The sequence below is a fragment of the Cyanistes caeruleus genome, chromosome 5 (genome assembly GCF_971803275.1).
Source record: "Cyanistes caeruleus chromosome 5, bCyaCae1.hap1.1, whole genome shotgun sequence".
NCBI classification, from domain to species: Eukaryota; Metazoa; Chordata; class Aves; order Passeriformes; family Paridae; genus Cyanistes; species Cyanistes caeruleus.
In genome coordinates this window covers 21,458,917-21,486,049 of record NC_141705.1, presented here as the reverse complement: position 1 = coordinate 21,486,049, position 27,133 = coordinate 21,458,917, and positions in this window count along the sequence as shown.

Here is a 27,133-nt window from a genome sequence, read left to right as displayed (position 1 = left end):
TGGCCCAGGTGCTCTGATTTGGTTTGAGTCCCTGGGGGTTTCTCCCTTGCTGTGCTTCTACTGGTCCCTGACCCTGAACTCCACCCTCAAAGGTGGGGACCCTTGAGAGTTCTGTCCCTCAAAAACCCCTGCTGTGCCTCTGTTCAGGGCTCTCTGTTCTGGACCTGGCTTTGTTCCCATGCTGAATAAATGGTTTCATGAACGGGAGCCCGTCTCGGTTGGTGTTTCATGCTGGTCCCCAGAATCCTGCTGCTTCCCTGGACGAGATCCTGGGGTTGCTGACTGCAACAGGCAAGTAGTATGATAAACTACCAGGTTTGAACCTTAATTAGACAAACAAAGTACTAAAAAAGCAGAAAAAATTAGAATAACTAGAAGCAAAATTGATACCACAAATAAATAAATCTGATGTGCCTCTGATACTGATTCAGAAAGGAAGGTCACACAGTTGTGGAATTTGCTTAAAAAGCTTACAACTTAGTTGATATATACAATAGCTGTTCTTGTGAAGTGCAGATACAGGAGAAAACAAATGGAAACATTTCTATTGTGTAGACAAGGAGCTAGGGAATAGAGGGAATTGCTGAAGCCAATTCTCAAAGCATTTGGACTAATTGTTTTGTAATGAAACAATTTAATTTTAAGGTAGAAATTATCTTCAGTTTAGCCTGACTAGTTAGGAGTAGTGTATTCTTATTTCTTAAAATAAGATTTTCAAAGTATGTGCTCAGGATATAAATATCCCAGCTTAAAATATTTCAGAATTCTGAAAATCCTTCAGCTTTTGAATTTCTCTGTATGTTTTTCACATGCCTCTGAGAAATTAGTGTAATGATGATGTCTTGACCTCACTGTACAGTCATTCATACTTCATGAAGCAGGCCAAAGGGAAAACACTGTATTGCCTTTATTATTTTTCACTGAACATACGTTAATGATAAAACCTCCTAATATCATGATCATTTTTTTGTTTAGTTTATGGCTTAAGCAGAAGCATATTCTTGACATGCCTCTGAAACTGTTAACAGGTGTTAGGCGAACCAAGTACTGTTACGTTATCTAAAGGAAAACACCACTTTATTCTCAGTCCTTTCAACTTAGCTGAAAAAATCTTATAACTGTTTTCATTAACTAGTTTCTAAAAAAACTTCCATGAAATACGATGAATCCCATATGTAGTGCTATGGATATTTCTGTGCTGATGTGTGAAGCAGATTTACTAAAAGCAATAGGTTAGTACAGCCTATCAAGTTTGTGCCTGGCCAGCTCCAGTTACCTTTCCTAAATCTTTCCACATTCATTACTTCTCTTCATGTGTGAGGCACATTCTCTTGGCTTCCTTTTCTGTAATATAAATGGAGAAAAACTTGTACATTTAAAAAAGATGCAGAAGCCTATCAAAAAGAAAACACTTCAGTGCACACAATTCTTCCCTCAGGGGCAGGCTGAGAGGGAGAATGAATTGCACATGACAGCTGTTAGGGTTTGGTTTTGTCTAATGCAGTGCAGACAGACACTGGAAAGGGTGGCATTGAAATCCCAAACAAAATGAAACCTATCACCGAGCTATCAGGAAGTTGTGTGGAAATGCACATTTCTATGGTTGTGTTATGCCTGTAGATAAAAGTTACAATCTAAGACCTGTCATTTTCTTCTTTAGTTGACACAAAATGCTGTATCTCTGTTTCTTGGCTTTTTTTTTTTTTTTTTTTTTTTTTAATTTTTTTTTTTAATTTTATTTTTTAATCTGCTTATGTGGCATGTAATGACCAGGAGAAAATCCAAAGGATATATTCAACTACATTCTTCACATCTACTCCTGCAGCCCTTTACAACATGCAAGTTATTGAATTTAAGACATAAATATCTCCAATCTTTGGTAATATTTGAATTCCACTTTATTTGAAATAATGAAATATAAAAAAATGCAATTAAATTTAACCAGCATTGATGCAAATAATTTTAAAGCATTTCTCACTCCTTTAAGTTTTGAGGGATTCCATGGCTTGTTTTGCATGTGTTCTTCTTCCTTCACTTATTTGAAGTCTTCTGTAACCAAGGCATGAGGAAAGAGTTGAGAGGAAAGAGCAGAACTTGGTGTAGTTGGAAGGCAGAATAAGATCTTAGGCCAGCTTTCATCTGAACTAAAAGGACATTATAAGTATTCCTGAGTGGTTTTTTTCATATTAATTAATTCAGGCCCCCTCCAAGCAACGAGAGACTCTTCCTTCCTTTAATCCCTGAAGATATTTACAAGCACAGTCTTTTGTAGAAGAAACGAGAAACATTCTTTTCTTCTCTTCCCATCTCTTCCTTCCCTCCTGTCTTCCTCTCCCTGGAATATTTTGCCTGGGTTGCCAGCCAGCAGTAAGCAGGAACCTGCTGACTTCTGGCTTCTCTTGGACAAGTGATACAGCTTCCATTGGACACACTGGTACCCACAGCCAAGCCAGAGAAACAGATGGAAAAAGTGTAAAATAAAGCTATGTAAGCTCCAATGAGGCAAAAATTATATACTTTTTAAAGTTTTGTTGGCTTTCTACAAAAAATGGCACCCTAGGGAAAGTTCTGTCACTGAATTTTATAGGCCAGGTGTTCATCTGAACAAAAGCATAAAGCAAGAGCAGGGAGTTTGCTGCTTTCTCAATTATGTGAATGCTTTCACAAAAGAAGTCAACAGGGGTCCCAAAATGCAACTTTAAAACAAGCTTAAAAAGCTTTTTTAAAGTGAGTATTTAAATATTGGAAAGGTTTATTTCCAGTTTCCATTTCCCTTATATATTTTCTGTTGTAGAATGATAGAATGATAGAACTTCAGTTGCTTCTGAAGTGCTGAAAGTTACTTTTAAGAAGACGTGTAAATGACAATGGGTATTTTTTTCCCCTCTTTACTTCAGTATTCTGGATGAAAGATTTCAAAGTGAAAATGAACATGCATGAATATTCGGCTATTTGCAATGATTTTAAGATTTTTTCTTATTTTATAATTTGACCTAATTTTAACCAATGCTTAAAAGTTTAGTTCTGACTGACAATAAAAGTGTGCATCACTAAGGCTCTTGAAACAGTCAGTGTAAGTCAATTTTATTTTTTTATTTTTTTTTCTGTTCAGTGTTCCTTCTTGTGTGAATAATAAGAGACAGCTTATCTGGAACAGAATCATGATTTAGAGAACTATTAAGGGAAAACATAGGATTGGAACAGGCTCTATAATTTTTTCATTCTTTTTCCATAGTGAGAACTTTTATGAAATATACTGGAAAATAACTTTTCTTGCCTTCCATAGATAGCAAATCTTTTATATTGTTGGCTGTTTTATTTTATTTTTATTGCTTTAAAACTAATTGACTAATAAGTCCTTCTGTTTTGAGTTGGGAAAAATAGAATACAACATCTTTTTATCTGGAAATTCAAAAAACCTCTGAAGGCTCTTATCTGTCCTGAGAGCTTTTAGTGTAACATTGTTCCTGTAGAAATTTCTGGGGCCATATGGACGCAGTAGGTTTCACAGAATAATTTTCAGTTTTCATCTGTGCCTAACATATTGTTATGCACAATTGTAACTTGAAAGACATGAAGGTTCATTTAAGATTTTTAAAAGTTATAAAATATCAATAGATTTCTAATAGCAAGTTTTAAAATATCTGGACTTAAATGAAATAATATAGGTAACAATTATGAGGTTTTTGACACAGATGTTGACTACCTGAATTAAAGAAAATCATATTACCTCCATAATAAATATTTATTTTCTTCTCCCTCCACCTCCCAAACTTTACTCTAACACCCCCTGGTATCATTGTAAACTTAATGTGCAGATTCTATATAAACATTTTTAAATCCCTTTACTTACATGCACAAAACACGACACAGTTATTCAACAGAAGGTCTTTAAGTAACAACACCTGGAATGTAGGTGTAGATTCCTCCTTGCAAAGAGAAATATATTTGAATAAAGACTCTTACATGCCATACTACTCTAATGAAGACGGCTTCATGCTATTTGTTTCACAAGTTAGTCTGATATTTAATGAGGGAAGTAAGTGTATTGCAATTACACCCTGGAAATCTGGGAAGTGTATCCTGGGAAGATGGTATTTCTTTGATGTAGTGATCTGCTCTAGGCTCCTGCTTTAAGTACAAAGAATATCTTTCACATCCACCATCAGTGTTGTGTCAGCATTTGCAAATAATGATGTATAAGCAATAGTGAGCATAGTAAATGAGGTTTATATTATAAATGGAACTTAGAATTTCACATTGTAATTTTGGACAGATGTTCAAACAGAGCCTAGAGACATGAATCCTATACCTTGGGAAGATTTGGCTCATTAAATTGCCTCCACCATGTTTATCTTCTGGAGCTAAAATACAACAGTAATTCTACTTTACTACTTTCCTGCATAAGTTTGTACTCAGAATTTGAGTACAAATTACTGTAAGGGGAGACAAGGGATGACTTAACTATGTCATCTAGACTTCTGTGAGGCTTTTGACATGTTCTCACACAACATCCTTATCTCACATTGGAAAGAAATAGTTTTGAAGGGTAGACTATTCTGTGGATGAGGAATTGGCCAGAGCTCTTCAGCCAATTCCTAAACCCCGTAGAAGTATGGAGAGTCAATGAGGCAGAGACTTGTGGTCTGTGCCTCTGTGTCTAGGTGGACCTCAGGGTTCTGTCTTGAGATTGCTATCTTTATCAATGACACAGACAGTAAGATTAAGTGCACCCTACCAAGTTTGCAAATGGCATAAAGCTGAGGAGCTGACATGCTGAGCAAGTCTAAGGTGATACACCTAGGTAGGAGCAATCTCAGACCTGAGTACAGAGTGGGAAAAGAAGTCATTGGGAGCAGCGCTGCTGCTGGACATGGGCTAAAAACGTGTGCTTGCAGCCCAGACAGCCAACCTCATCCTGGGCTATATCCAGAGTGGCATGACCATCAGGTTGAGGGAGATGATTCTGACCCTCTACTCTGACCTTGTGAGACCCCACTTGGAATATTGTGTCCAGCTCTGGGTCCCCAGACCCATGTCCATGTAAGAAGGACATGAACCTGTTGAGGTGGGTCCAGAGGAGGACCATGAAAGTGATCAGAGGCAGGTATGGCTCAGGGCTCACAGCTCCTACGAAGTCAGGCTGAGAAAGCTGGGATTGTTCAGCCTGGAGAAGCGAAGACCGCAGAGAGACTTGTTCAGGCCTTCCAGTATCTAAAAGGGGCCTTACAAAAAAGCTGGAGAGGGACTTTTTACACAGGCAAATTATACAATTACACAATTGTAGTTCCTTTTGGCAGGAACTATTCCTTTCAGATGTGTTGTATGACCTGTTTGTTCCTGGTTTGGTTTTTTATATTATAAATACTATTAATTAACCTCAGGAAATACATTTTTTCTCTCTTAAGTTTACTCCCTTATCTCTGTCACAAAGACTGACACTTCGATTTCTTACTGTTACTTCACAAATGTAGCAGTGAACTATTTGTTATTATTCACTAATATATCTGCTATATATAGATATATTAGATAGTGGAAGAATTTGTTATAATATATTTGAATTCTGTTTTTAATAGCTGATGATTTTGTGTTTTAAGTTTCATATCTCAGAATGTATGTTCACAGCAGCTGAAGCATTTGGTAAATGGAAAGTTCTGTTTCCATAATACATTGATAATAATACTCAGACTACAGTGGGTACAATAAATGTGAATCTCTTAAAAGGGTTTTGTATGATATTTGAAGGTTCCTAACTGTCTAAGAGATATCTGAAATGATATATTTGTCTATGTGGAGAAAAACCTGACAAACATTGTGGATTTATTTATAGGCACTTATTTCAAATTTTGATCCTAAATAAAAAATTTCAAATTACGAAATAAAATAAATATATTTTTTATGTCTCTTACTATTAAGAATTACTAGTATTATTGTCTGAAACTACAGCTATTTCCTAAAATGCCTTCACTGTTGGACTATTTCTAGTGGAGATACAAATTATAATGCTGTATTTTGAATCACTACATAGTGTCGCCATTACTGGAACAACACACTCAATATAAAGAGACAGTCAGATTTCCAAACTGTTCCTGATATCTAGAGGCTACTCACGATTTTCTTTTAAAGAGCTGTGCAGAAATAAAAATTAAAAAAAAAAAAAAAAAAGCCCAAACCAGTAACATATTGTATGTCAAATTGGGTTTGGACACAGTCTGAAGCAATTAGGATTATTTCAGTTAATAAAAAGAACGCTCATGAAGACTGATATGGTATAAGGGTATTAATTTGAAGTGGAGATTATAACTTTATTTTGACATATGCTGAATATTAGCCAGACATATCACAGAAAAAGAAATTCTGGGATGACAGCATGCAGTCTGACTGAGCATCTGCCTGAAGCATTCTGCAGTAAATTCCAGATTTTAACATCTGTCCAAAAAAGAGGTAAGGTGGATTTATTATTAAGTCACTAGATGGGTATTTGTAGCTCTTTATTACTTTATTACTTATTAGTTCTGCTAATAAAGAACTAAAGAGGAAATAAAGAAATGGTGAGGAGCAGGAAAAAAGTTTGTTTTCAAGGGATTATCGCTTTATGTTTCATTCTATTTATTCCAGACAGCAGTAGCGGTGCTGTACCTATAAAAGCTCATGCCAAACACAACTCTGCCCTTTTCAAATCTTTTTAAACTCCTGCCCAGAAAACCAGAGAAAACAGAAGTACACAGCCACCCAAATATGTCATCAAGTGACTTAGCAACTGAAGATTTTCCATAACGCAGACTATATGCAGTGATGTTCAATCAGGGAACACTGAACAGCTTAAAAATACATGGAGAAGTTGTATGTCCAGTAAATGACTGAACCTCTAGGCCTCTCCTCTAGGCAAAGAGCTGGTTCTGCTTTGGATATACAGATTTAACAGAGTATGTGAGGCGTGATCTGCAGGCTGTTAGGGCACTGATCCTTTGCCAGGATGAATTTAGCTGGACTGATTTAGACCGACTGAGAACTGGACCGTATATATAAGCATACATGCACACACTAACATTAGTTAGAATTGCAATAGGGAAATACAGGTAGAATAGGTAAAAGGGATGAATGGCATGATTAGGTACTTATAGCATGGAAGAGAGGAAGTTTTTTCACTTAGTTTGTAGAATGTTGTGCCTAAAAATACAGCCAACCAAAAAGAAAAGGAAAAAATAAGGACAAGGAATAGGGACTAAATCAGCTCAGATTCGTTTTATTAGAGGCTACTTAAGTGAAAATTCTTGTATACACACAGATTTTCCTCAGTTAAGACTTTGTATTTTCTTAATCTTTCTTATTTCAAAAGGTTCACTCATGTAGGTTTATTAAGCGATTAATTCTTTCAGAAGTGCACTGTTGGAATGAACCTTTGAAAACACAATGCTAGGTATGTAATCGGTCTTCTTGAAAATTTCTGTAGGGAGACATTAATTGAGAAATGGTTTCTATGGATTAACTTATGAGAGGAAAAATAACAGGGGATGAATTATTTCATTACTAGTGATCTGCTTTTTTTCCTTTTCAGACTTTTTTTTTTTTGCCTTAGAGAAGAAAGAGATAAGACTACATAACAAAATATCTTATTGTTTATATTCCCATACTACGTGGGGAAAGACTAAAATACAAAATACTAATGAAAAAAATCCTGGAAGTCAGTTTATTCTCTAGAAATTACTTCATTTAAAGTGACCCTCTTATAGACCTTTCATAAACATTTTCTGCCATTCATCTGCTCAACCACTGCTGCATAAGATCCTAATAACTTCAGTGACTTATTTTAGAGACATATTTTTTCTGACACATGCTGCCTCAGGCTTCTCCTGAAAACATCATTCTTGAGATTTTGGTAATCACTTAGTGTCCATCATTCTATACCACTCTTCCAGTCCTTCCCTTTGCATTTTGACTACTTCCCAGGCAGCTGTTCTCATTGTCTCCTCTTAAATTTGTCTCCATTTGGAAAAATGCATCAAGTTTGCAACAATTTCAGTCCATTTCCAGCTCACTGCCATCCTTTGTTTAGAACAGTAAGTCTCACAGTTTGCAAAATGCAAAAAATCATTTGTGACTCATTCATGTAGTATTTGTCAACTTTTCTTTTTAGAACACTTGTCTGATAGATCTTTTCCTCAAGGCAAATGTAAACCCCATGTGTTCAAGATTAGAGAAAAGCAATGTAATAACAAATTGGAAGAATAATTTGCAGATGGCATGTATTAATTAAAGAAGGATATACTGGATATAAAAATCAATCCTTCACACACTTAAGATCTTCAGAACTGAACTGTTAAAATGTTCCCCAGAAAGAGACAAAGCTTGGCTCTTTGTTAAAATCATGACCAGGCAGAGTACAGCCTATAGCATGGTTTATTTAAAGACAGTGCTCAGTCATACAAGTGAAAAATTAGTAATATCTCTTCTTTATACATTAGAATGAAAAGTCTCAAAAGACAGAGACTAATGTTATCACTGCAAGTATTCAGAACCACACTTCTGTTCTTACAGCAGGAATCACAGCTTTGTGTACTTCAACAACAGCCTGTCAATGTATTTGTCAGTATGTAAGAGCAGTTACAACCTACTCCCATTTTTATCTGTATTCTCAGGAACAACACAATATACAAGGGAGGAAAGACTGAATAGCTGGGTGGTTTTTTTTATTTAGAGTAATTAACTGAAAGATCTAAACTACACCTTTGTGTTAGTGGTTCTTTTACTCCTAGGAATTAATTTGTGCAGGACTTCAAACAAACTGCACTTGAACGTTAAAGACTGGTGGAACAGACCAGTTACTCTTTTAGTTAGTCTTTGCTGTCTTTGTCTGGGAAGAAAAAATAATTCACTTTGACAGGATGAATAGGTGGACTTGTATTTTTCTTTCACTCAGATGGAAAAAAAAAGTCTCAAAAAAAAGCCCATACTCTTTTGCCTGGCATAACACTTGCTTTTCTTCTTGTCAAATTGTTAATGTTTTTCCTCCATTTATTTATGTCTGCTTTTCCTCTTGCTCTGAATAGTGGACACTATGCAAGCCTTTCACACAATCCCAACCTTTGTTCAAAGAGCAAATAAATAATCTAGACTTTTAGATGTTGGGGTGGAAATGGAAGGACAATGCATTTAAAAGACAGCCCTAACTATGCTGTGGTTCTGTGACATGTCCGTGCTATTGAGATTAGAAATTGTACCTGAATAAAAAAGAAGTGCTGCTGAATTTAGTTTTCTTTCCCTAGTTTTCTAGATAGAGCTCTGACACAGGTACTAAAGAGCGCCCATTTCATAAAATCAGGAGGGTTAGGTATCTTAAAATAATATTAGAAAAACCCTTCACTTTAAATGTGAGCTACGTACATCTAGTCAATACTTGGTTGGCTCTGAAGTGCACTCTCAAGTCTTCCATCTGACTTAGGACTCCAGGCAGACATTTCTTTTCATTTGATATAAAGAATCCACTTCTTCAGAAAACTGTGAACAACATTCCATTTTCTTAAATGCACTTTTTGTATAAAATGTTCCACTGGCGAGAGAATTACCCAAAAAGTAGAAGAATTAGGTTGCTTTTAATAGCTTTTAGTATAATGCCTACCTACTCTTTAGCTTGAGTTGTGCCATTGCATAGCTTTGAAACATAAGAGAAAGAAGTGAGATTCTTTTAAGCATTGCTTATATTTTCATCTTCCATTCATGTATTCATGTATTAAATTCTTTCTAAAACAGACAAATTTCAGTTACTCCTTTTCCCTTCTTCCCCGCCTCCCCTTATGCTATCCTTCACTCTTGCAGATTCATTTTTACCCAATTTTCTATTGCCTTATCTAATCACAAAGTGAGTTAAAATCACAAATACCTGGTTGTAATGACAGCTAATGGAAGCAATTATCTGGTTTCACAAGATTTATTTATTTCCATGAGAATAGTTTTAGCATCTATGGAGGAGAGGAAACTTTCTATGTCTGGACTCTTAGATTTTTAACTTTTGCAGAAATTTAATTTTTTTTTCTTGGGAGAAATCAACCCTGAAATAAAATATTAAAATAATTAAATATGAAAGGAAGGAGCAAGGAAGAAGTGAGGAAGAAATTGTTGTGCAAAGCTGTATTGATGATTAGCCATTTAAAATCTCAGGTTCAGTGTGATTAAAGCATTAAGGGTTACTTAAAGGGCAACTACCTCTGCCAACTTACAGAATTTATACAATAGAATCAAAAATATTTTCTTTACAGTAACTTTGCTTAATTTTTACTTTTTTCCTCCACACAAATAAAAAAATGAGAGCTTTTCATAAAATTAATTTGTTGTTATGATACTGGAAATAGTTCATGATGAAAAAAATTGACCACAGAGAAAGTAAAATTACTGCAGTATTTTACAACCAATTATAAAACTTAGAGATCATTTCAGGAGCAGCCCTGGTATAATCTGATGTGCTAAATCACTGTGATAGTTCTAAAAAGGCCCTGAAGGTGTATATACTTATAGCACTTCATGATAATAGCAACTAAAATGAAATAAAATTAACAAAAATTTAACAGGTCAACATTATGCTATTTCCATTTTCTGATTTATTTAGAGTTAGCACTTTTTAGATAAGAAAGATTTTTACTCAGTTGGAGATTTTGGTTGGTTGTGTACATACTCTCAAAAATCAACAAGGTAATTGTAGTTTTGGTTTGGTTAGTTAAATTTCAGCCTGGACAATGCTTGTAGAGTGTCTTGCCATACTCATCAGAATATAGTTATGCCTTAAGAAGCTACATCTGAGAAAACTCTGTTTTTAACTATAGAATAATATGTGGAAAGGATGTGAAGTATATCCAATGCTTCTCAGTGGGAAGTGCTGATGTCCTGGCAGACACAGAACAGAGAAGAAGAACACAGCTTCACCATTCTTGCTTCCACAAAAGAATTGTCTCAGCAGTCCTGGAAGGGTCTTAGAGGAGTAGTTATCCTCATGGAAAATTTTCTATTCTCTCTTACTCTAAAGATCTGTTAATTTCTGTAATACTGTTTTCAAGAAGAAGCAATAGCAGAGTTTATTCCCTGGCAGGGAAGTAATTTCCTTATTTCCCACAAAGTGCCTCTGAGGGTATTTTTGGCTATGTACTCTCAGAATATTCTATTTTATTAATTAAATACACATACTGTAGTGTAGTGTTTGTAGTGTTTGCCCAGCAGCACCCAAACCATGGGTGTGATACCAGAGCTTTTCCAGCAGGCACAGCACTGCGAGGGCTGCTGTGGGAGAATGAACTCCATCTCAGACAGACCTAGCACAAACAATAGATTCTCTGTATGTCTATTTACATAGGTTTTATTGTTAACATATTTTTTCTAGTTTGGTTTGGATTAGGTAGGGAAAGAATCTACATAATTTTAAGGAATTTTTAATAAGAAAAACACTTTCTAACTACTTCTTTAAATGCCTATGAATATGCGTGTGTGTATACACAGAAAACATAAATAATAATAAACTACTTCATATATGATCTTTCATTTCTATTTGGGATGTTTTTAGTTATTAAAATAGGTAGAGGAAATTTCATTCTATACTGTGATTTTCATTTCTTTCTTGCTTTTTTTTTAGGAGAAACTAATTTATACTGGTTTCCCAGCTGACAGATATTCCATGAAGTTAGAGAATAAATGGTTCTTCAAATTTTAAGGAAAACTGGATAAACTCTGAGCTCACATCATTAAAAAATGCCTTTAAATTAAGTGACTAGTGTAATTTTTATGTGTCATCTACTTTTAAATGGCACTGCTTTCACTAAAATTGAACTCCCTAGGAATTAATATACAAATACTATTGGGGAAGTATAAAAATAAAATAAATCAAATTTAATGTTTTTACTCTCCTGTCTCCAGTTCTAATCTGTGTTTATGGTTGTTCAATTCAGTGGGGATGTATTTAGGCCTCAAGCCTGCAAAACACTTAAAAACAATTTATATTTTAATTAAAATTATATTCAGCACATAGGACTTCTGCCTACTAGTTGATTTACTTTTTTACAGTGTGTGATTTGTGATTCAACAGTTATAATTAATAATTCAAATAAAACTTTTTTTGAAATCAGTAGATTTCAGAATTAAAAGTACTTCTGAGCTCTGGAGTCAGCACCATGTTTCATCTGGGAATTTGAGATACGTGTGCATAGAGTTGGGGATCAGAAAGGGCTTTGAGACAGAAAGTACCAAAGAGTAAAAGAAAGAATTCATTAGGAACAGCTATACATGGTGGAAAACATGTGCTGAGAAGGAGAAAAAAAAAATCACTTTTAAAAGGCCATTATAATTATAAATTTATATAAAAGTTTCATAGATAGGCATTGTTTGTGTTATTTATTCCAGGACAGCTCGCTGTACTGAATGCATGCTGCACAAATGATCTGTGATGATCAGACCTCATGTAGCTTGGGAAGAAAATAAATTTAAAAAACTCTTCAGAGGCAAATAACTTGCTTTTTAAATGCTCTCGTTTGCTTTCAATTTTTTTATACATTACCTACAAATATATTTATATACTACCAACATGTGGTAGTATATATATATATGAGTATGTGTGTGTGTGTATGTGTAATATTAATTTCAAAAAATGGAAATATTTATTTGCATATTGCAGATTTGTTTTTCAAAATACATGCAGTCTGGAAGTGATCAGCATACGTATCTCTGTGGGCAGATCTGTACCCAGAATGGGTGCAATATTTTTGAAGAGTGAAAAGCTGACTCAGACCAGAATTGGTAGTGGGTGGGCCTCTTACATACTCAGCTTGATTTGAAAAGTGGAATCATGCTCTAGATGTGCTACTCCAGGTAGTTGTCTGACATGTCCTCTCTTTAGAGAACTAACAGCACTTAACTGATTTGCACAAGGCCATATACCAGTAAATTAGTATCAAACTCAGAATATCAATTTTTGTACTGTTCTTAGCTTGTAAGTATAAGTGGCTGCACTATTGTCAGACTTCATGTATTTAGCTTTAATTCAACTATTTTCTACCTTATTACTCTTCCAGTGGTTAAATTCACTCTCTGCTAATCTTCCATTTCCTTGTAACTAACTTTACCTTTCTAACACTTGATTTAGCACCAGTGTGAGACTCATGATCTATACCAGGTATATTCATCTTTTCCAAGACACAACAAATCCAGGCTCCTGCTATATTTTACATAAACTTGTTTACAGCAGTATATATTGCATAAATCTAAACTTTTCAGTGAAACTTTAATAATGCAAGGCATTATGTGAGCCATTATGGACCTTTAGTTTGTAGATAATGACTAGCTGCCTTTTGGCTTTATACTGTAAGTTAATAGTGTAACACAACACATACCTATCAAATAGGATATTTTGTTCATTTTCAGTACTGATTTGCTTCATGGAATATTGCAAGAAGTTGTTAAAACAATTGACCTGGGAAATATGCTCCTTCATCAGAATGTGATCATGATTAGTATAATTCAATCACAGAATGATGTTAGTGGTGCCTCATACTACGGTGCTGATGCTTTCTGATATTTCAAGTAACATTTAAAGCAAACAGAAAAGGTTTGGTGAGACCTGACTTCCCAGAACTGTTATCAGTTTGATGTGTTTCTTTGTAGAGAAAGCCTGACCTTATACACCATTGTTTCTGTAAGACATCAACTGTGTCAATGTGAACATGGAAGTAAACTGATATAGGTGTCTTTTGCTTAAAATTCAGATTGGTTGAGAAAGAAAGGAGACATAGCTTCTTACCTTTTCTGTGAAGATCTTGTCTGTGCACTGGTCACAGTCCACTGGAGGTCTAGGTGTAAGCATTTTAAGGAAAAAGGGTCTATGGCTACTTGACAGCTGTGATAATTATGACTTGGGGCAAAGCTACAAGACCCAGCTACAACAGAGAATGAATTAGGAACAGAGAAATACAGAAAAGTCCTTAAGTATGAACATGCTTTAGTGTTATGTTAACTTTTACCTTTTCTCCTTGGAGATCCAGTCTGTGGGGAAGATTAGATTACATTAGCTGTGAAGATGCCCCTCCACTCTCCTGTTATAATAGCCTTAAAAACTGAGAGTATACAAGTGATTCACAATGCAATTGCTCACCAACTGGTGACCAATGCCCACCCAGTTCCCCAGCCGTGGCTACCATCTAGCTTTCCCACTAGATGACATTCTGGGAATGATCTATATGGTATGGAATATCCCTTTGGCCAGGAGGAGAGGTTCAGAGAGGAGAGGTTCAGAGAGGAGAGGTTCAGAGAGGTTCGGAGAGGTTCGGAGAGGAGAGGTTCGGAGAGGAGAGGTTCGGAGATGTTCGGAGAGGTTCGGAGAGGAGAGGTTCGGAGAGGAGAGGTTTGGAGAGGAGAGGAGAGGTTCGGAGAGGTTCGGAGAGGTTCAGAGAGGAGAGGTTCGGAGATGTTCGGAGAGGTTCGGAGAGGTTCGGAGAGGAGAGGTTCGGAGAGGTTCAGAGAGGAGAGGTTCGGAGAGGAGAGGTTCGGTTCGGAGAGGAGAGGTTCGGAGAGGAGAGGTTCGGAGAGGTTCGGAGAGGTTCGGAGAGGTTCGGAGAGGTTCGGAGAGGTTCGGAGAGGAGAGGAGAGGTTCGGAGAGGAGAGGTTCGGAGAGGAGAGGTTCGGAGAGGAGAGGTTCGGAGAGGAGAGGTTCGGAGAGGAGAGGTTCGGAGAGGAGAGGAGAGGAGAGGAGAGGAGAGGAGAGGAGAGGAGAGGAGAGGAGAGGAGAGGAGAGGAGAGGAGAGGAGAGGAGAGGAGAGGAGAGGTTCGGAGAGGAGAGGTTCGGAGAGGTTCGGAGAGGAGAGGAGAGGAGAGGAGAGGAGAGGAGAGGAGAGGAGAGGAGAGGAGAGGAGAGGAGAGGAGAGGAGAGGAGAGGAGAGGTTCGGAGAGGAGAGGTTCGGAGAGGAGAGGTTCGGAGAGGAGAGGTTCGGAGAGGAGAGGTTCGGAGAGGAGAGGAGAGGAGAGGAGAGGAGAGGTTCGGAGAGGTTCGGAGAGGAGAGGTTCAGAGAGGAGAGGTTCAGAGAGGAGAGGAGAGGTTCAGAGAGGAGAGGAGAGGTTCAGAGAGGAGAGGAGAGGTTCGGAGAGGAGAGGAGAGGTTCGGAGAGGTTCGGAGAGGAGAGGTTCGGAGAGGTTCGGAGAGGTTCGGAGAGGTGAGGAGAGGAGAGGAGAGGAGAGGTTCGGTTCGGAGAGGAGAGGTTCGGTTCGGTTCGGTTCGGTTCGGTTCGGTTCGGAGAGGAGAGGAGAGGAGAGGAGAGGAGAGGAGAGGAGAGGAGAGGAGAGGAGAGGTTCAGAGAGGAGAGGAGAGGAGAGGAGAGGAGAGGAGAGGAGAGGAGAGGAGAGGAGAGGAGAGGAGAGGAGAGGAGAGGAGAGGAGAGGAGAGGAGAGGAGAGGAGAGGAGAGGAGAGGAGAGGAGAGGAGAGGAGAGGAGAGGAGAGGAGAGGAGAGGAGAGGTTCAGAGAGGAGAGGAGAGGAGAGGTTCAGAGAGGAGAGGAGAGGAGAGGTTCAGAGAGGAGAGGTTCAGAGAGGAGAGGAGAGGAGAGGAGAGGAGAGGAGAGGAGAGGAGAGGAGAGGAGAGGAGAGGAGAGGAGAGGAGAGGAGAGGAGAGGAGAGGAGAGGAGAGGAGAGGAGAGGAGAGGAGAGGAGAGGAGAGGAGAGGAGAGGAGAGGAGAGGAGAGGAGAGGTTCAGAGAGGAGAGGAGAGGTTCGGAGAGGAGAGGAGAGGTTCGGAGAGGAGAGGAGAGGAGAGGAGAGGAGAGGAGAGGAGAGGAGAGGAGAGGAGAGGTTCAGAGAGGAGAGGTTCAGAGAGGAGAGGAGAGGAGAGGAGAGGAGAGGAGAGGTTCAGAGAGGAGAGGTTCAGAGAGGAGAGGTTCAGAGAGGAGAGGTTCAGAGAGGAGAGGAGAGGAGAGGAGAGGAGAGGAGAGGAGAGGAGAGGAGAGGAGAGGAGAGGAGAGGAGAGGAGAGGAGAGGAGAGGAGAGGAGAGGAGAGGAGAGGAGAGGAGAGGAGAGGAGAGGTTCAGAGAGGAGAGGAGAGGAGAGGTTCAGAGAGGAGAGGAGAGGAGAGGTTCAGAGAGGAGAGGAGAGGAGAGGAGAGGAGAGGAGAGGAGAGGAGAGGAGAGGAGAGGAGAGGAGAGGAGAGGAGAGGAGAGGAGAGGAGAGGAGAGGAGAGGAGAGGAGAGGAGAGGAGAGGAGAGGAGAGGAGAGGAGAGGAGAGGAGAGGAGAGGAGAGGAGAGGAGAGGAGAGGAGAGGAGAGGAGAGGAGAGGAGAGGAGAGGAGAGGAGAGGAGAGGAGAGGAGAGGAGAGGAGAGGAGAGGAGAGGAGTCCTTGACTTAGTGTAAATACTGCTTAGCAACAACAAAATAATCAGTGTTATCCAGGTGTGGTTTCATTTGTGCCATGTTGAAAGGTGGAATTTTACCCTGATATCTTAGATAAATACCTTGAATATATCTGAGCTTTGATGTGGCAGTATTGTAATATTTGTCACTTTGTAGTCATACAGAAGACTGAGCAAGAGTCACGCTTCTCTCAGTGGTGGTGAGCTTTCTCCTGGCATATTTAGAACTCTAATACTTACAGTCTCAGACACTTGCATCAGAAGGCCTTGAATGATGGATTTCCCAGCTTGCAAAATGGTTCTGCTTGTTATCAAGTGACCTTAAGGTTTTCTTCACTAGTTTAAATTGAATAATATGAAGCCTGGATTCAAACGTGTCTACGGCAGCCATGAGGAGAGAAAATTGTAACTTCTTCAAGATTAAAAGTTCAAACTGTGATGGCTATACCTTTTAACTCCATAACTGGCTTTCACCCTGATCTCTGTAATCCTGTTAGCTTCATCATGTTGAAGAGATCATGACATTTTCCAAAGCACCTGGGGGAAGCATTACCTTTCAGTTCATTGACTAAGCTTTTCTCTGGGACAGCAGTGTCACCCAGCTGTGTCTAGTCTTTTTATGCTTCACAGAGTGGCTAAGGTTGGAAGGGGCCACTGGAGGTCAGCTAGTCTTACTGCTTAAGTAGTTGCAATTAAGGTTATAGTGATCTTTACTACTTTATAGTAGTACATTAATATTTTTAGCTATTTCAAATAAAAACCAAAAACAAACCCTAAACCATCTAGGATTAAAAGCAAGTGCACAGAGAAGACGAGGAGTTACCATGTCTTTTGAAATACAATTTATGCAGGAAAACTGTAGAAGAGCTTATAATAAAGAGAATTTGTGTTATAATATAATGTGGTTTTTCTGCCTGTGTGACTTGCAGCATACTCAAATTCTGTCTTGTTAGTTACTAATTTTAAAAAGACCAGATTCCTAAGTAGGAATTAGGTTAAATTACACTTCTTTTAGGTACTTGCAACATGCAGTCTTGGACTAACTAGACAACATGTGTGTCTTTTTCACAAATACAAAGGAGATTATGTTTTCCTTGGTAAGATTTTGGATAGGTACATTGTAATAAGTGGCATTCAAACTAAATGCAAAATAAGTAACCCTTCTGGAAACTGGTATTTTCTTGAATGAGAAGAATAAGAATTCACAGAGTTGTTTTTTTTTTTTTTATTTTTGAGACAGAAGAAAAGAAAAAGAAATAAGATAAAGTGGGACAGAGAGACAAAGAGGAAAAAAATATGCAAATCTGTAAGCTACATCCCACTTAACTAGATTTGTATGCCCACATTTGTTTGGAAAATGGAACTTTAGGTAGGTAAATGGCCTAGTTTGAACAACTTGCAAAATATAGAAACAAGTGCTAAGCAACACAGCTTCTTCTAGATTTATGGGAAGCTTATGTAAACTGATTGGTGTCATGCTTTGAAATTTAGGATATGTTTCCTGGGTTAAGGTGTGCATATAATTTTAAAATATAGCATGAAGCTAGGTGTAGGTGAGGTAAAATTGTTTGGCTTTGTGAAAGAAACTTGGTCTGAAACAAAGAAAAAACTGTTAAGACAGGCATGATGTTAGTAAAGAGAGTATTTCTATTTCCTTCTCTGTTTGAAAAATATTAAATTTAGGATGAATTATGAACAGTGTCAAAAACATGAAGCCATCTCTACTCCCAAAAGAAAATAGCAGCAACTTTAAGTAAAAGCAACTGTTTCCTCATTATATTTATTCATAGAACAATAAGTTTTGGCAGGAGATCAGGACCTCTAGGCACTATTGCTATTCTAATTTATTTAATACATTGAAGGAATTCGTCTTAAATAGGGAGTGTTTTGACAGAGAGCTGAATTGATGCCTCTGTGTTAATCTTTAACTGGGCTGTAAACATTACTTTTTGTTGTAATTTTTATTATTAACTTCACTTAATTAACTATTTTAATGGTGAGCTAAGCACTTCAAAAAATTAATATCTGAATGCTTTTTGTGGTCAGCAGGATCAGGGCAGTGATCATGCCCACATGTGGTTGAGGCCACACTTCTGTTTTGGGCACTGCCCTTACTGAAGTGCTGGAACAAGTCTAGAGAAGGGCAATGGATCTGGAGCACAAGTCTGATGAGGAGTGGCTGAGGGAGCTGCAGAGGTTTAGCCTGGAGAAAAGGAGGCTCAGGGCAGATTTTATTGCTCTCCACAACTGCCTGAAAGGAGATTACAGCCAATTGTGAATTGGTCTCTTCTCCCCAGTAAAGAGCAGCAGAACAAGAGGAAATGGCCTCAGGTTGTACTATGGAAGGTTTAGACTGGATATTAGGGAAAAATTCTTCACAAGAAGTGTTGTCAAGCATTGGACCATGCTGTCTAAGGAAGTGGTTGAGCCACCACCCCTGGACATTCTTCAAATACCTGTGGATGTGGTATTTTGGGACATGGTTTAGTGGTAGACCTGGCAGTTTAGGTTAATGTTTGGACCTGGTGATCTTAAAGGTATTTTCCAATTTAAATTATTTATTCTATCCTATGATTCCACACATTTCTCACTGTTTTACATTAGCCGGAATACTTTGGATACCTGCATAATGACTGTAAATAATAGGTATGAAAGGAAGTAACATGGTGTTTATCAATGAATGGTATAAATTCACTGGTTTATCATGGGCTAAGTTTTGGAACACTTTTCTGATTTGATCAGGGAATATCACCTGGTTTGTCATTTTATTAAAATTTCACAAGACTGTCTGTTCAGAAGGAGAAAGGAAAAAAGGAAATGTCCTTAGTTGAGAGGAGGACCTAGTTGCCAGTCATAGACTGTGGAGTTTTTGAGTAGTATAACAGATTATTTTGAATTGTTTAATTGCATAAGTATTCTCTAATCAGGAATATTTGAACACTGGCAAACTAAGAATATGTTGTGTTTGGAGTTAGGAAAATTCAATGCACAAATATTTGCTTACCTAAGTTCTTGTTGGCCAAAGAAACATAATAATCATAACTTCTTACTGCCCTAGTTTCCTGCCAGATAATAAAAGTATGACTATTTATCTCTGTATGTCTTGTATTTATGACTTTGACTTCCCAGTGTAAAACTCTATAACATATTTTTGCTCTTAAATAAAAAATGTTGCATTGAAAGCTAATATCAGTTATAATCAGTGAGTGCATTTAAAATGACAGATGGATTACCACACTCTAATAACTTGTCATCTGTTTTTGAAATTCTGTTTCTTTGAGAAGAATAAAAAACTTAGTCTCCATGTAACATATTTGTATTTTCCTCATTATTCCCCTCTCACCCCCCCTAAAAATAGATGAGGCATCAGTATATATTCTGGAAATTTTCTAGCATAAAAACAGATATGAATTAGAAGTGTTGGGCCTTGCCAAAAGGTAAGTCTTTTGAGTCAGAAAGTGCTGGACAGAAGGAAGAAGTCACAAAATGGGATTAAGAGAAAAATATGAAAGAGGCATTTGTCTGGGATCATTAGTTGAGTGAAATAGCCAAGGGGTATATTGGATGACCCCAAAGACTCAGGTAATAGAAGTGGGATGAAATTCAATAGCACAGCATGAAAGGTCATGCACTAGGGGCTAATAACAAGCATTTTTGCAATAAGGTAGGAGCTGATCAGCTGAGGTGCAGTAGTCAATCACAGGATGGCTATAGGTTTCCAATGCAATGCAATCCAAGGATATGTTAGCTAATATATTTCTAGAAGAGAAAAAAAGAAATCCACAAACCAGTGTAGAAGCCTTATTGTAATATTAAGTATTGTTTTGTTAATCTTGTTTTCAAAATACACATATTTAATTGTTAATAGGTGCAGAAATATGTTACTCAAATATCTCATCTTTTAACCCTTAAAATAAATTGTGAGTGGAAATATGATTTGTTCCATATAATCACTTTAGGAAGGTGATTATACGGAAGGTATAATGTATGTAGGTGTAATATATGTAGGAAAGTAAATATCAGTACTAGCTATTAAGTCAATGTGATTTGCTGGGATATGAACAGATGCGTATTAACTGTCTCTGGGTCAGATTGTGTGGCAATTTACAGGCCAAAAGCTATCAGAGTTGTGATGCTCTGGTTTGGCCTGCTAAAATGAGAAAATGTCACCAAAACAAATAACCTAGATGAAGTGAATCTTTATGAATTTTAGATGTTTTGGGATCCTGCTATCTGTGAGATCCAGTATCATAATGGAAGTAAAACTTTCTAGCTAGGTCTGTAGCTAGATCTAGCTAGGTTTGTTGAGTTTTTGAATTCTCAATTTCTGTGTGGAAAATTACATTAACCAAGGATTTGCCCCCAACCTCTCTATGAACTTTGCTGACCAAGAATATGGACAATCAATATTTTCATGTTCATGTTCATACACAGACTGTGTCTGTGATGGATTAAAGAACTTCACAGAAGAAAGGGGAAGCTGAAAGATACATTTAAAGACTAATGTTTCAGGGAACAATTTTGGCATTGACTTTGGACAAATTGAGGATTAATTTTTTCAGATGCTGTTGTGAGTGAAGGAAAAATGGCAAGAAAAAAAAGCTGTTTTGGTGCTAAATATACTGGTCAACATAAATAAATGAGTTAGGGTAGAAGAATAGTTTTTCAGAGAAGCATAGATGTTCAAAGAGAGATTCAGGAGTTTATTTCTGACTTGGTAACTAAGTAATTATCAATGACAAGATGATTATTTCCATGAATCCACTCAAATAGGAGTACTTACTTGCTACTTATTTGTATGTAACACAGAGAGTAGCAGGCTCATTAACTTCGACTTTGGTCAGCAGTGCAAAAGGATATGATGGAGGAAATTAGCTTTCCCGGTGGTGAAAGGCTCTGACACCTGCCATGGCTCTTTTCCTGACTTGCAATTGCCTCTGCAATTTGCTACTCTAGCTGAATGCTCCCCCAAACTCTGGGCACATGGTAATTCACATGTGAGTACTTAATTAATTGGCTCATTTAATCAGTATGTGAGCAGAAAAGACCTTATGCTAGCAGTATTTCTCCCCAGGAGAGCTTGCCCATTTGAGAGGCATGGTCTCCATGTCCCCTGATAGCAATTAACAACTACTGAATTGCTCCACTGAATAATCATGAAATTTGTCTGTCTCGGATCATTTCGTGTAGTCTAATAGTGCTTAAATTTAGTATCTTGCCAAACTGGGGCCCATTAGAATCAACAGTGATTTCATGTGCTTTTTGAGCTAATTTAAATGAATACCTTATTGAGAGATTAAACTACTTCATGCTTGATGTTTACATATTGATAGTTTTTTGAATATTTTTACATACATTTGGGAAAAATTGAAATTGAAAAATTTAAATTAAGAGCCTTTAAATTAAAAGACTCCTCTAAATAATCAAAATAAATAACAGTAAATACCATAATAAATTTGTGCTTCGGTTTGATAACTAAAAGTTAAAACCAAGTATCATATTTGTGTACATAATTTTCATACTAACAACTTGATATAATTTCTACCAAATGTGTTTTGTTGTTTTTCTTTTAATTTCTCTTCAGGAAAACATAGTGAATAAACATATGTAAGAGTCTTGTATGTTTTTGGTTATTATGTTGTTCAAGAAAATAAAACTTTGCCAAGGTGCTGTTTGAAAGAGACACACTCATCATTTGGCACCTTTGAGTGAAGCTTCTGACCAGTAAGGGTCAGTCTTAAAAGCAGGATCTCAACATCTGAAAAAAAATCATAATGGCAGTTGTGAATGAAAGCAGTATTTCTTTAAATTCACTGCTTTTTGAGTCTGTAAAGAGCCCTGACCTCTAAAGCTTCAGATTCTTCCTGTAAAAGAGGTATTTTCTTCACTAACTCTTGACATCCAGAAAAGCAGTCTTTGAAAGCAGAGATTATTTGAGCCAACATGCTTCTTCTAAAAACAATTAAATCCAACACCAAGCTGTTTGAGGTTTTCTTTTTCAATGTTATGAATAATTCATCCAAGAAGAGCCAGGTCTACCAGTCTGTTTGGAAAGGACATCAGCCCCTGTCAGGAATTTTGGAGAGAACATTCCCAGGGGTCTCTCAGATTGTGTGTCCAGGGCTGGATATTTTCTTTTCTTAAATACTCCAAAAAATTTGATATTTCAGTTTAAGAATGAAAATTAATTATATGTCAAGCAAAATGACATAAGTAGTATTGTAATATCATTGTAGTAACGTGAAAGTGTCATTGACTTACCTCCTTTGACTGGTAGACTAGATTTTCCTCTCTGTACTCATCTTACAGTATTTTGAATGCACTGATCATATGTGGTTACATCTAATTCACACCAATGTAAATCAAGTATATTAGGAAGTACTCTGAAGCAAAAGTGACTTAAAAGCAGCAGAAGAGAAAAAAAGGTTCCCATTTTATATACTGAAGGACAATTCTTACTACAAAGTTTCTATATTCTTAATTTCTATATAGCCACTAATTTGAAAAAAAAATAAAAATATTATTGAGCAGAAAAAGCATTGAACTAAAATAAAGCAATAGAAGAACGGGTTAAAAAGAAGCCTTATTTTTCAAATGGTTTCTATCACATTTTTAGCTCTAATGTTCTGTCTTTCAGGTAGTGTGTATCAGTCCTTCTCAAAGATTTTAAAATTACCTCCTCTTCTTCCTTTTTAAATATTGTACATAGAAGCATAGAATGGTTTGGGTTGGAAGGGACTTTCAAGATAATCTACTGTCATCCTGTTTTGTCTGTCCCCCTCCCCCAGCCCACCATGGACAGGGACATCTTTCACTAGACCAGGTTGTTCAGACCCCCATCCACAGTGGCCTTGAACTTCCAGGGATGGGGCATCCATAACTTCTTCATAGTACCTCACTACCTTCACAATAAATAATTTCTTTCTAATATCTTATCTAAACCTACCCTCTTCCAGTTTAAAGCCTCTCCCCCTTGTCCTATCACTATATGCTCTTATAAAAGTCCCTCTCTGGCTTTCTAGTAGGACGCTTTTATGTACTGGAAGGCTACTAAAAGGTCTCCTGGAGCCTTCTCCAGGCTGATCAATCCCAGCACTCCCAGCTTGTCTTCATGGGAAAAGTGCTCCAGATCACTTCTCATCTTCATGGTCCTCCTCTGGACTTGCTTCAATGGGTCCATGTCTTTCTTGTGTTGGGTGCCCCAGAACTGGACACAGCACTCCAGGTGGGGTGTGATGAGAGCAAAGTAGAGGGGCAGAATCGCCTCCTCAATCTGCTGGTCACACTTTCATGCAGCCAAGAGTACGATTGCCTTTCTGGGCTGCAAATGCACATTGCTTGCTCATATCCAGCCTTTCATCCACCAGCACACCCAAGTACTTCTCCTCATGATTGCTTTCAATCTGTCCTCCACCCATCCTAAGTATTTGTGCTTAGAACTACTCTGGCTCAGGTGGAGTTTCTTACACTTAGCCTAGTTGAATGAGGATTGCACAGGCACACCTCTGGATAGCATCCCTTCCTTCCAGAACATGGACTTCAGCAGATATTTTGGTGTGTTCAGCAAACTTCTGAGGGTGCATTCTGTCCTATTGTCTATGGCACTGTCAGATGTTAAAGGCTTCCAGATCCAATACCAAACCCAGAGCTTCACTGATCTATATTTGGGCATTGAGCCATTGACCACCGTTCTTTGATGCAGCGATCCAGCTGATTCCTTTCCCATCAAGTAACCCATCTGTTAAATCCACGTCTCTCCAGTTTAGAGACAAGGTTGTTGTATGGGACAGTGCCAAATTCTTTGCACAAGTCCAAGCAGATGACATCAGTTGCTCTTCCATTATCCACCAACACTGTAACCCCATCACAGAGGGTGTTGAAGTTTTCAGGAATGATTTGCCCTTAGTGAAGCCCTGTTGGCTATCACAAATCACCTCCTTATTTTCCATGTTCCCTAGCATGGTTTCCAGGAGAATCTGCTCCATGATCTTTTCAGGTGCTGAGAAACGACTGACTGGCTTGTTGTTCCCCAAGTCTTAATTTTTTACCTTTTAAAAAGTGTTTCTTAAATTATTTTTTAAATTATGTTTCCCCTTTTCCAGTCAATGGGAACTTCACTGGACTGCCATGACTTCTTGAATACGATGGATAGTGGCTTATCCACTTCCTTCACCAGTTCTGTCAGGACATGCATGATGTATCTCATCAGGTCCCATACACCTGCTCACCCTCAGGTTTCTTAAATTGTCTCAAACCTGTACTGCTCCTACAGTGGGAGCTTCTTCATTCTCCCAGTTCCTGCACTTCCCTTCTACAACTCAGGCACTGTGGCTGAAACATTTGCTGGTGGAGACTGAGACATAAAAACACACTAATTATTTCAGCCTTCTCTGTGTCCTCTGTTACCAGGTCTCACATTTCCTTCCACTTTCAGAGAGCACACACATTTTTTCTAATCTTCCTTGTATCACTGATACAAAATATAGAAACTTTTGTTGTTTCCCTTGATGTTCCTGGCCAGATTTAATTCTGTCAGGACTTGAGATTTCCTAACCTGATCCCTGGCTGCTTGGACAATTACTCCATTTCCCTCCCAGGCTACCTTTCCTTTTTTCATATCCACTGTAAGCTTCTTTTTTGTTTTATTATTACATTTAGCACAAACTCTTACAGGAATTGTGCTGCAAGTGGTTTCTTTTTGCCATTTTAATGGGACAGTAAAAAATGCCTTTATAAAGCTTATGTTTTGTTTTCCCTCTGTTCTTTGAAAAAATGAGCTCCAAAATACTTTAATCTGAAAAATATTCTGAAAATGAGTTCTCTTAAGAAACTTAATACCCAAACCCAGATCCTTGTCAGATGACATAAATTTGAACGTATGTCTGCCCTAGTCGTACCATAGGCTTCCACTTTATGTGCCTACTTAAGAAACAAAGTCACAGGAAAGTGACAGGAGAACTCTTCTGCACTATATGTGTGTGATGTGTCTGAAAAACAAATTGAAAAAACAGAAATGGAGAATAGAAAAAAATTGTCAACTAACCACTGAAAGATTAAAAAAAAAAGGAAAATATCTAGCATGTTAATTGATTAATATTTTCAACTTTAAAAACATACTCAACAATGTTAGTTATACTTGTACAATTGCAAATGCCCTTCAGAACAACTAATTCAGTCTTAGACAAAGAGAAGACATTTTCAGAAATACTTGATTCAAATTAAGGTTATTTTGTTTTTAAGTTTTTCAATATCTAACCATATCTCAGTCTAGATAAAACTTACCCTGGATAGACTGGAATCCAGCATCAACACACAGGTGTGCTTATGTCCTCCCTCCAGTCAAGGAATTAGGTAAGAGGCTGGCATCCAGTTTTCTTGTTTATATACTGTAAACATGCAGCAGTATAAATAAGAAAGAGGTGTCATCAGCCCTCTATATCATATTAAAATTGCAACATTAATGAAAAAGATAGATTTAAAAAGAATTAACCAAATGATTTAAGAGAAGAATGATATTAAAGGGTTGCTATGATACTTTTAAAATTGGACATAGAAATTCCTGCTATATTCAATGTTCAGTGACAATTTCATCATCTTACACAAATGGTAAGACCTAGTGCAGCAGAGTGGGAAGTTCTATATAGCTGGGTTTGGCATGTTTCTATCAAATTCTGTTTCTGCCTCCTACGTCGATAATTCAAATTTATGCTAGTTAAACTGCTGAAAACTACAATACTAAAAAAATCAGCTTTTTTTTCAAGAAACTTGAATTTTTTGTCATTATTTTTTTAAGTCTGAAACTGCTGAACTAACGATCTGTTAATTTTTATGTAAAATAAAGCAAGAATATCTTCAGCAGAAATTAAATTATTTTAATCTTTGTACTATCTCATGTTTATGCAGTCAAAATACAGTAAAAACATGTTTATTTTCTGCACATTCACAGATAATGATAAGTAGCCATGTTCATGTCTCTTTGAATAGAAATTAGAGCATGTATTATAATAAATAATGGCAAACAGAAATCTACCCTTAGCTATGAGATGTGCAAGGTTATTTTAGAGTATAGTGCCCCTGAGTGTTCTAGATCATTGCCAAAAAATTCTTCATGTTCAAATTAATTAATGGGTACCACGTTTAACAGAAGACAACAGCCAGATTTGAGGAAAGAACCATACCATTAACCTAATTTAATTTGGAGGTCAGGAATAAAACAAAATGAAGAAACTTTAGATTAAGAAAATTGGTTTTATTTTAAAAAAATATTTGGTATGGCTTCGGTAATAGAGTCTTAAAGACACTTTGAAGATTTTAATATCCCATTTACATTTTCAGCCATTTATTTTACTGATTTGTATGTCTTTGAAAGTGATTAATGCATGGAGCCTAGACACACTGACTAAATGAAAAAAAAAATTCCCCCTTAGGAACATTTTTCTGAAAACATTGTCCTAGTTACTAAAATAATAATTATGGTGAAAGTTTCTGGAGATAAAATTACATCAAAATATGCCTCTGAGCTTAAAACTTATTTAGTCAAGCTAAAATTTAGCTTGACCCAAAATTTATTGAACCAAGCTGTGTTTACAGAGTTCTTTGCTTGAAGAAAAAATAGCTCGATAATAAATCTGAGAAAGAAAATAAGAATACATTCTGTATAGGAAAGGCCTTCAACATGATTTTTTTAAAAATAACATTTCTTACATACATATTCTGTCTACAGTGTGATTTTATTCTGATATGAAGCACACTTATGAGATAGAAGAAATG